Source organism: Setaria viridis, chromosome 6 (genome assembly GCF_005286985.2).
Source record: "Setaria viridis chromosome 6, Setaria_viridis_v4.0, whole genome shotgun sequence".
NCBI lineage: Eukaryota > Viridiplantae > Streptophyta > Magnoliopsida > Poales > Poaceae > Setaria > Setaria viridis.
Window position 1 is genome coordinate 30,790,727 of NC_048268.2, and position 9,954 is coordinate 30,800,680.

General features: G+C 46.0%; 1 pseudogene; it reads left to right on the forward strand.

Annotated features, from left to right (window-relative positions):
• The first annotated feature begins 8,462 nt into the window (after positions 1-8,462).
• On the forward strand, positions 8,463-9,409 carry LOC140223249 (beta-glucuronosyltransferase GlcAT14B-like; annotated as a pseudogene).
• Positions 9,410-9,954: the final 545 nt, after the last annotated feature.

Sequence of the window (9,954 nt, forward strand, 5' to 3'; positions counted from 1 at the left end):
GGATCCATCTGGGTGTTCCATTTCCAAGCCCAGCTAGAGAGAGATACTATTTACACCACAGCCCGCCCTGAGCCCAACACGAACGCCTCGTCCTTTGATTTCTTTGATTGATTGATATCATGTCGAGGGTAATAAGGTAGCTGATACAATTAGCATTGTACGTGTAGGCACGTGAGTTTGAGAGAAGGGAGAGTCCGTATACAATCTGTATCCGTGAGACCACCAGCCTGTATACGTACAGAACCTGTCATCAGTTAAATGTGAATTGTATTCTTCCAAAAACTTTGTACACTTTGAGCTGGCCAACAGCAACTGCTGGGCGACTCCGCAGGGCTGGATACTGGTCCGCGACGCCGCGTCGTCGAGCACCTACCTCGTCGATCCCCACAGCACTACCGACACGGGGAGGATCCCGCTGCCGCATCTGCCGGAGGAGAACCTGTCGACCTACTGCACCTGCCTGCTCTCCGACTACCCCGCCGATCCCTGCCAAACCAGCACCAGCACCGGCAGCAGCTGCATTGTGCTCCTGGTCGAGACCGACGCCCCCGTCATCTGGTACTGTCGCGTCGGAGACGGCGGCGAAGGATGGGCGAGGCACGAGTACGACATCGGGACCCTGGATCTCGGCGAAGGGCGCAGCGAGAAAAGGGTCATGTGCCCGATAGCGGCTTGCCGGGGCAAGTTCTACTTCAACGGCTGCGACTTCAGAGAGGTCGGCGTGCTCGAGTTCCGGCCTGGACCTGTCTTCAGCAACATCGTGACCCGCAAGGACATTGCCGGGCCCAAGGGGTTCCGGAAGACGTTCATGGTCGAGTCCGAGCAGGAGCTCTACATGGTTTGCTTGATGTCGGGTCTTGACCTCGACGTCGTCCACCGGTTCAGCGTTCACAGGATGGATTTCGCCGGGGACGAGTGGCGTGATGTCGATGACATCGGCGACCGGGTGTTCCTGCTCGCCTATTGGTACTTTGGGGCCTCGCGCTCGGTGGTGTATCCGTGGAACAGACGCGTGGTGATTTTCAGCTTGGGAGATCGGACGGCCAAGGTGCTGGAGCTCGATGGAGCTCCGGCGTCTGATCAGGCGTTGTGGATGCCGCCTACCCACCCATAGTACGGCAGGATTTGCAATTACCTACAGAAGCTTCTGGGAGATTTGGAATACTTGTGCGGTTTACAAAAATATCGTGTGTTGCATTGGGTTGAAAACTTATACGTTGTTTTTGAAGAAATTTCGAGCATGACCGTTCTTTTCAAATTATCTTGAGGAATTTTCAATTACAGCTGCTGTCTGCTACCATGCGGAGGCCCATCAAGCGCAGCCCAAAAGGAGTTTTATGCAGCCCACCGCGTGCAGCCATAAAAGAGGATTGGGCCTAAGTATGTTTCTGTTCACTGATTTTTTTTTCAAAAGAAGAACTAAAATAACTAATTGTAATATTGGAACGACCTAAAACATGCCGCAGAACAACACAGTTCCACTACTAGAATAATCCGTATGCGCTACAGAATAATAGATTTTTTTTGACCGCTAGAACAAGAGCTTACTCAGGAGCGTTGGGACAGTCAGAAAGCAACAGTACGCGGTCACGCGGCGTGCTTCAGCTCATTTTAGCTCCGTGAAGCAGTCTTAAGTCAACCACTAGGCTGTTTATACAAGTTGGACGCCTTGAATGTTTTTCAAGGTACAACTTATCAGAAGCTTCTGCAATTCTATCAGAGAGGCTTATGCAAAAACCTGATATTTTTCTGTGGTATACAAAAAAGCCTGATATATACCAGAAATTTTGCGGTGACGGGCCTCACCGGAACGGTGATCGGCTGAGCACCACTGTACCCAGGCGTTTCACACCGCCGGAACATTTCTGCCACATCTGGTTTTGCCGCTCGTGGGGAGAGACTCGGAGTCTGTTCGCTTCCGCTTATTCAGCCGATTTATTAGTCACCAAACAGTATTTTTCTCTTACAACAAATCAGTCGTTTCAGCTTTTCGGCCGACTTATAAGCTGAAGCGAACATGCCATTAGTTAGCGTTTTTCTCTTACAACAAATCAGTCGTTTCAGCTTTTCGGCCGACTTATAAGCTGAAGCGAACATGCCATTAGTTAGCGTTTTGTTTCAAATCTAAGGGCTACGTACGCCACAAGTCACGCGATTTTTCACGCGAAATATGCGCGTGCGCGCTGCGTGGGATTCGAACCCACAACCTCCAGCCTCGTGCGTAGCTTCTTTGCCATCCCACCTACATAGCACATCTGACTATATAGGGGATGCAATCCTTTTGTATTAACTCGTGGGGACCCTTCTATCCTGGTTGGAAATACCAACCGGGATAAAAGACCCCCTTTTATCCCGGTTGGTATTACAAACCGGGATAAAAGAGTTCGAGGGATTTAGTCCTCTTTCAGCCACCCCGTTGGGGACCCTTTTATCCCGGTTTGAAACACCAACCGGGATAAAAGACCCCTTTTTATCCCGGTTGGTATTACAAACCGGGATAAAAGGCTCTCGACACCAACCGGGATAAAAGGGGGATCTTTTATCCCGGTTGGTGTTTCAAACCGGGATAAAAGGCCTCAGGGTCTTTTTTTTCCACTAGTCTTTGCAATCGGGATAAAAAGTCCCGGTTGGTGAGCCCCCACCAGTGACCGAGCTTTAGTCCCGGTTGGTGAACCTTTTATCCCAGACCAACTTTAAACCGGGATAAAATGGGGCGCATGGAAGGTGAATTCTCTACTTAGTGTTTGGTGATGTCATTGAACACTCTCACTTGGCGAAAACCACCCTGGAGCTCATTGCCCTCCGTCCACAGCATCGAGATTGTCACGCCAACCTTCTCGTTGTAGGGAGCCAAATACACCTGGTAACAACAGATTCAACTAATGTTAATGAGCATTTGAGCAACAGCCAGAGCTAGTTCACGAACGAATGGGCTATTCGATGAGCAGGCAACCCTGGAAAGAAGTTTGCTTTATCAATCACTTACCAGTGCTAAACCATCACTTGGCGGCATGTTTTGGGTCACGAGGATTTGCCCCGTGGCCTTGTTCACCAACGCAAATGCCCTTTGGCCCTGGTCGTCCTTCAAATGCCCACAGACAGAGTAGTCCTTGCGCCATTGCTGCAACATCGAAAAAATGAAGAAGAAGAAGAAGAAGAATATCACCCGAGATATATTCATGCATGTACATACATATGACGAATTGATGAAGGGTCCATAAATCATTAAGCAAAATAACTGTGGTTGGAATATTTGTATAGACTTGCCTGCGATTCGTTTTTAGGATCGGCATTGGCAAGAACAAGATTACTGCCACGAACGGCCACGCTAACCTTGTCGTTCTCCTTGCAGAATATCCTCACTACCTCCACCTGCGCCATGACCAACCGGCGGGGTAGTATTTAGCTATGTGAACTTCGAGGTTACTACTGCTAGGCTAACAATGGCACTAGAAAACTAGGGAGTGATGAGCAAGCTTTACTTAACTTCCGCACCTCATGATGCGATGTGATGCTACCAGCCTCCCTCTTTTATAGAAGGCCCAGATCAAGGCGCCTCAAGTACTCGTATAGTAGTTGCTATTATTGTATTATCATTATTTTTTTTATTTCCATGCAACGCATGCTATTATTGTATTATCATTATTTTTTTATTTCCATGCAACTCATGCGTTGTGTCGAGTAGTATGGTTGTGTTTGGTTGCCTGGCTAAGTCCCTAACCAGGCTAGTCTAATGCAGCTTGTGATTGTTTGGTTGCCTGTCCAGAGTACATAGCCAGACCAGCGCAATGCAAAAAAACACCTAAGTCAGGCAACACTAGTACGCCCGAATCGGGCGTACTAGCTGAGCTAGGCTAGATCTTAACCAGGCTAGATGTAAGCCATGCAACCAAACACACTCTATATGTTCAGAACACACAAACTTATATGAAAAATGCGCTCTCTGCCGATTGGCGTGCCTAATAGCTGTCAAATTGTTCTTTCACATGGAGTAGTTTGCAATCCCAGTAGCGCGAGAGGAACCTGCAGGAGTTCATGTAAGAAGGAGAGAGTTATTGAAAATAGAAAAATATAGTTTTCTCACGGTCACGGAGACAACCAAAATCATCTGACTCTGACCGTGTAATTATTATTTGCAAGCAGACTAACGCTAGATGAAATAATTAATCCACTTGCACACAACGCAGGAAGTATATATAATGCATCTCCGTGATGCTGATTAGCTTGTTTTAGATATCCTTCTAGTTTCTTTGAGCTGTTTATATTTCAGAAAAGAAAATCCATCACATTCGAACAATCTATTAGTCCCATATTTTTGGTAAAATTGTAGAAATTGAAGTTACCGAATTTAAATGTATTTGTTGACATCGTATGGGAAGAGTAATGTTAAAAAATAAAGTTAAGGATGACAAAATTGGTAATCATATCGTAGAAGTCGCATAACGTAAGTTTATGAGGCCAATACCAATGAGTAGTTTTATTTTATTATTCTTATTAAGAGTCCCATATCAACAAATAACAATTAATTTCTTTTTTGGTGTACAATTAATTTTACATCGTACAATTTCTTTTTTGGTGTTTCATATGTTCTCATTGCATTATCCATTATCCAAAAACTATGTTTTTATTGCATTTAACTATACGACATTACACGAATGTGAAACCTTCTCTATAGGACTTTTATCAACATGAAATTTATTTTACCTATTATCTATTCTTTATTGTTTTCACGTGCCATCAAAATTGCTAATATGGCACCCTATAAAATAAGACTTAAACTCCAATTGGGAGTTTAAGTCATTAACTTTTAACATTCAATTTAACTACATACTATCACCTATTAACATCAACTTCTGCTATACTTGCTATGTAGAAAAAGTGAATACACATGGTTAAGAAAATGAAGATAATCGATGGGTAATTAGATGTGTTGTTGAGAGAAAGTCAATTATATCTCTGTGTCTACCGCAAATATGGAAATTGCTGTACACCTTAAGTTAACATATAGCGACTGATTATGAACATAAAAACCATATGAAAGGTCCTTGGTACCAGTGGTTGAAAAGAGAAGATCAATTGTTTACACAATCCATTTGCAAAACTGACATCTGCATTGACAGTTAAACACCATGTGAATATACAGGCTTCAGGTATTTGAGTCAGAATTACTTTCCTTCAAAATGTCCCGTGTCGTGTAAAGAAAAGGAGGGTTCTGTTGCCTTCGGGACTTCATATCGCCAATCACCTGACTCGGTGAAATTCATTGATCATTAGGTCTAAGCTTGGTGGTAATTGGTACAGGTTTCGCGGTTTGTTGTACTAGTCGGAACACTGAACCAACATCTCTAGCAGAGTAGCAGTTCATTTAACTTCCTGCTGAGTGCTGAATTCACCGGTCCGCGTGTAAAAAAAATAAAATTGGCCACTTCATACCTCAATTCTACCGATCCCGTAATGCTTTTCAAGATGCTCCTACTTATGAGGTGCAGGATTTGAAATTACTTGCAGAAGCTTGTTTGTGTGTGTGAGAGAGAGAGATTTGGAAATACCTGTGTGGTTTACAAAAAGTCATGCGTTGCAATGCGCTGAAAAATTGTACGCGGAGAACCTTACAGGTTCATACGTGATAAGTATCACGGTCGTGCCTGTGCCTTTTCACGCAGACTGCTCTCTTAATTGTTTTGAGGAAGGAATATGACGTTGTTTCTAAATTATTTTGCAAATCTGCTACCATGCGGAGGCCCATCAAGCGAAGCCCAAAAGGAGTTTTATGCAGCCCACCTTGTGAAGCGATAAAGGAGGATTGAGCCCAAGTGCGTTTTTGTTCATTGTTTTTTTTAAAAAAAAATGTAATTGTACTATCAGAACGACAGTGTGTTTTTCATTGTTGCAACGATAAAAAAAAATTCCTTGAAAAAAAATAAAAATCATGATGCAGCAACAGACCTCCACCGATATAGAAAAAACTTGCCCAAGAAGAACTCAAGAGTGTCGGAATAAAAAAAAACAGCACTACACACGCCATGGTTCAGCCCATTTAGCTCCGTGAAGCAGTTAGAATTTAGAAGCCAGCACTACGACTGCTTCGTTTCGTTTGTAATCGTATACAAAACTATAAAAGTCGGACGCTTTGAATGTTTTTCAAGGTACTATACAACTTATCAGATGCTCCCGCAAACCTATCAGGAAGGCTTCTGCAAGACCTGAAATATTTCTGCGGTTCACAAAAATCGCCCCGTCGCGGCGCGGCTGAAAACTACGTACGGATGCGTGGACGTCCTTGGCAGCTTCATACGCGACACACGTACGTATTACGGATTTACGGTCGTCAAGCACGACGAGTACTCTGTTTTTGAGGAAATTTCAAGCACGCATCGCCGCTCCCTTTTCGAACCATTTCGAGGAACCTTTGTCGCCATGAACACGGACCGTTCCACACCTCCGCTGAACTATCCGCGTTGCACGATCTGCTACTATTCACTAGTACTGTACGTATTCATGATCTCTTGCTGTTACAGTCTTTGAATCAAAGGGGATCCATCCATCTGCCCCCATACCATGAATGTTGTGCCGCATCTGGTTTTGCCGTTCCACACGTCGTGGGCCTCTCGGACTCGGATTCTCAGGTCGTCTCCTCGCCGCGCGACTTTTTTTTTAACTTTTTACGAAAGACTCTCACAAATAGACTCCTGACGGAATCAATTTCAAAAATGCACCCTTAGCTTGGCGCCATCCACGCTGGCGCCAAGCTACAACATCTCGGCGCCAGCCATCCTAGCGCCAAGGTCTATACATAGCTGCTGACGTGGATGCCGACGTGGCGGGGGCTTGGCGCCATCCATGATGGCGCCAAGCCTTGGCGCCATGTGGCGCCGAGCTATCTACCCCGTACCTCTACGCGTTTCGAACTAAACAAGTATAATTATTCCGAGGAGTATGCAACAAACTAAGCTGTGGTTCAACTGGTTAGGAGGTGAGCTTCTTATCCTGGAGACCTGAGTTTGTTGCATACTCCTCGGAATAATTATACTTGTTTAGTTTGAAACGCGTAGAGGTACGGGGTAGATAGCTCGGCGCCAAGCTTGGCGTCAAGATCCATGGCACCATCATGGATGGCGTCAAGCTCCCGTCACGTCGGCATCCGCGTTAGCAGCTATATATAGACCTTGGCGCCAGGATGGCTGGCGCCGAGACGTTGTAGCATGGCGCCAGCGTGGATGGCGTCAAGCTAAGAGTCCATTTTTTGAATTGGTTCCGTCAAGAAACTATTTATGAGAATCTTTCGAAAAAAGGCTTAAAAAAAAAAGTCGGCCTCGCCGCCGACCGTGCGCCCAAGCCCTGAAGCCCAGTAGCCGTCTGAACTTGGCGACACCGTCGTCCTCCCGTCTCGGCGAAACAGGACAGGGAAGTGGCCTGTTTTTTCCCAAGCACACGGCCGGTCACCACCCGATGCTCGTCAGTCGTCACTGTATGACATGAGACGCCAGACGGAGAAGGAAATGGAGCGGAAGATGCCTTTTCCGCCCTCCCTACTTATCACTTGTTCTCTACCTTTTTAATTACAGCCTCTCAGTAAACCGGTTCCCCTGCGGTTTATACAGTTTCAGTGCCAGAGGACTAGAGGAGACCCCATCACTGATGTCTGATGGACATCACGCGGCGTAATACGGTGGCTCGGCGGCACCAACTGAGGCTGCTAAGTTCTTATTTAGTTCACTCCCAAATTCCAACTTTGGTACTATGTAAAAAGAAGATTCCCTATCACATCAAACTTACGGTACATGCATGGAGTACTAAATGTAGACGAAATTAAAAACTAATTGCACAGTTTTGTTGTACTTTGTGAGACGAATCTTTTGAGCCTAATTAGTCAATGTGTAGACAATAATTCACAAATACAAACGAAACGCTACAGTGTGCTACAGTACTGGCACAGTGATTTTGGCACTCCAAAATTGGGCAACTAAACATGGCCTAATTTCAAGCCCCCACCAACCGCTACCGCTGCAGAAGCGCACACACTCCTGTCACCAACGGTAACTCACACTTGGCGTCATGTACGTCTGAGGAAGAGCGCCACCATTCAACTGCTGCGAAGAAAAAAAAAATGTTCGGGCTTCCGGCGCCATGTGGGTCTTTGCTAGCTGTTCACTCCAAGACGATGATGGCTGATGGGTACTCTTATCTGAAAATAGCACGTGCGCAAGATGATCTTTTGTATATTTCTTTAAATTGGAATTGTTTATAGTACTAGTCCATGGCGCATGGCGCAGTTCTGAGGGTGCTTTTAGTTGAGCTTTTCAACCTGCTTTTACTTTTGCAAAAGCCAAAAGCTAACCAAAGGGCCTAAAAGCCTCATGTGCTTTTGCCCAAAAGCTACTTTTGCTTTAGTACAAAATCAAAAGCACCTTCCCCCTGCTTTCGTGCTTTTGGGGTAAAAAATTACACACTTACCACTGGTTATGAAGGGAACGGTTTGTTTTTCTCGTCTGATCTATTTCCTCCGTCCGCTCCTCCCCCGCGTTTGCCTCCTTCGTGCGCTCGTCCCCAGCGGCCCGTTGCCCGCCGCTCCCAATCGCCGATCGCCGGCCCGCCGTCCATCGGCCCCGGTCACCTCCATCCTCCTCCTCTTCCCGGGCCCGAAGAGCTAGCCTTTCCTCTCATCGCTGGCCGCCGGCGAGGTGCCGCGGTACCCGGTCTCGTTTGTGTACCTCATCTCGACATCCTCAGGGGACGCGGGCCGCACAGCGCAGCTACTGGCGGCGCTGTACCACACGACCAACAGCTACCTACTGCACCTGGACCGGGAGGCCCCCGCGGAGGAGCACCACCAGCTGGTGGAGCTCATGTCTGGGTGGGGCGTGTACGCAACCGCGGGCAACGTTTGGATCGTCGGCAGGCCCAACCTCGTCACCTACCGGGGCCCACCATGCTCACCACCATGCTGCACGCCGTCACGCTGCTGCTCCGCCTCCGCCGCCGCTGGGACTGGTTCGTCAACCTCAGGGCATCCAACTGCCCGCTCGTCATCCAGGACGGTAATGGCATTCAGTTTGCTGGTTGCGAACTGTTTATTGATTGATTAATCGGGTGATTATATGCTTGCTTTGCTGTTGGTGTTGAAATGTTCTTTTTTTTTTTGGAAATTTCGCCTGCAGACATGGTGGAGGCGTTCGTTGAGCTACTAAGGGACCTCAACTTCATCCAGCACACTAGCCACCTTGGCTGGAGTTACTACTCTGTTCAGAATTGTGTTAGGACCACAATGATAATCGTCAATCCTCTGGTCCAAAGAGCAACACGAATTGACCCTCCTTTGTTCATCATCTTTTTTTTATTTGCTTGACAATACTTTGAGACATATTTCCCGTGCCTTATAAAGGTATACATGGTTCCTTCATCAAGTTAGCAGTACTTGTATTATTATGTACCTTACTGACTTGATTTTGTAGGAGTACTTGGTACAACATACAAGTGGCATGAGACAAACACAAGGAGATGAGAGTGACGATGTGAAGAATAAGGATACCATGAATACCATTCGTATTAGGATAGCTGATGCTTTGGTTAGTGCGAGAGGAGGACAGTAACGTTGAGGGATGGTATCATTGTATAAATCTTTTGATAGATATTGTTCTATTTATGTAGACCAATCACTTTGATGGATAAAGAATATATAAAATTTATTTTTTCTATCTAAAATAGTCATGTACATGTGAATTAGTGAACACATTATTTTGTTATGAGCGATTTGCATGTAAACACACCCACAAACCTTTAGGGGCATTACAGTTTTTACACAACCTACAGTTTCATAGCTGTTCTAACCAAACGGTCTTCTGCTTTTCCCGTAGCTGCTTTCTCACAGCTGCTTTTCCAGAACCCACAGCTTACAACAGCTTTTCCAAAAACCACAGTCCAACTAAACACACCCTGAACTTTTGCCATTATCTT